This window comes from Chrysochloris asiatica, unplaced genomic scaffold (genome assembly GCF_000296735.1).
Source record: "Chrysochloris asiatica unplaced genomic scaffold, ChrAsi1.0 scaffold00060, whole genome shotgun sequence".
Lineage (NCBI taxonomy): Eukaryota > Metazoa > Chordata > Mammalia > Afrosoricida > Chrysochloridae > Chrysochloris > Chrysochloris asiatica.
This window is the reverse complement of record NW_006408578.1, coordinates 282,263-283,724: the sequence shown is the minus strand read 5'-3', so window position 1 is coordinate 283,724 and position 1,462 is coordinate 282,263.

Sequence of the window (1,462 nt, the reverse complement as noted above, 5' to 3'; positions counted from 1 at the left end):
TAGGAATTGAAGGGAAATTCCTCAACATAATTAAGAGCGTATATACAAAACCAATAGCGTACATTACTTTCAACGGAGAGAAACTGAAAGCCTTCCTTCTGCGAACAGGAACCAGGCAAGGATGCCTTTTATCACCACTCCTATTCAATATTGTGCTGGAAGTGTTAGCAATAGCTATACGGCAAGATGTGGAAATTAAAGGCATCAAAATTGGCAAAGAGGAAGTAAAACTCTCTCTATTTGCAGATGATATGATCCTATATGTAGAAAACCCCAAAGACTCAGTAAAAAAGCTACTAGATCTCATAGGAAGATTCAGAAAAGTGGCAGGATATAAGATCAACATACAAAAATCAGTTGGATTCCTCTATACCAAAAATGACAGCATTGAAAAGGTCATTAGGAAAGCAATACCATTTACAATAGTCACCCAAAGGATGAAATATCTGGGAATAAATGTAACCAGAGAAACAAAGGTCTTATTTAAAGAAAATTACAAAACACTACTACAAGAAACCAAAAGAGACTTACAAAAATGGAAGAATGTACCATGCTCCTGGATAGGAAGACTTAATATTGTGAAAATGTCAATACTGCCCAAAGCAATTTACACATATAATGCAATCCCAATCCAGATTCCAATAACATTCTTCAAAGAGATGGAAAAAGCAATTACAAACTTTATATGGAAAGGAAAGAGACCCAGGGTAAGCAAAGCATTGCTTAAGAAGAAGAATAAGGTTGGAGGCCTCTCACTCCCCGACTTCAAAATTTACTAGACGGCTACAGTGGTACTGGTACTATGAAAGATACACAGATCAATGAAACGAAATCGAGAACTGGAAAGCTATATGCAAAAGACTGAAACAAGACCTTCACCTCATGCCTTATACAAAAACCAACTCAGCATGGATTAAAGACCTAAACGTGAATCCCAGAATTATGAAGGCCATCAATGAAAAAATAGGGACAAGTGTGAGGGCACTATTTTAGGGTATACACACACTACAAAACATTTTGAAAACTACACAAACAAAAGTAGACAAAATAGATGAGTGGGACATACTAAAAAGTAAAAACTTACGTGCATCAAAAGACTTCAACAGAAGAGTAAAAAGGGAACACATAGAATGGGAAAAAAATCTTTTGCAATGACACATTAGACAAGGAACTTATTTCTAAAATATATAGGAAAATACAACAACTCTACAAGAAAAAGACAAATAACCCAATTAAAAAATGGACACAGGACATGAACAGACACTTCACCAAGGAAGAGATCCGGGCAGCCAACAAACATGTGAAGAAATGTTCATGATCACTAGCCATTAGAGAGATGCAAATCAAAACAACAATGAGATATCATCTCACACCAGCAACAACAGCAAAGATCAAAAAAGTAGAGGACAATAAATACTGGCAGGGATGTGGAGACACTGGGATGCTCCTGCATTGCTGTTGG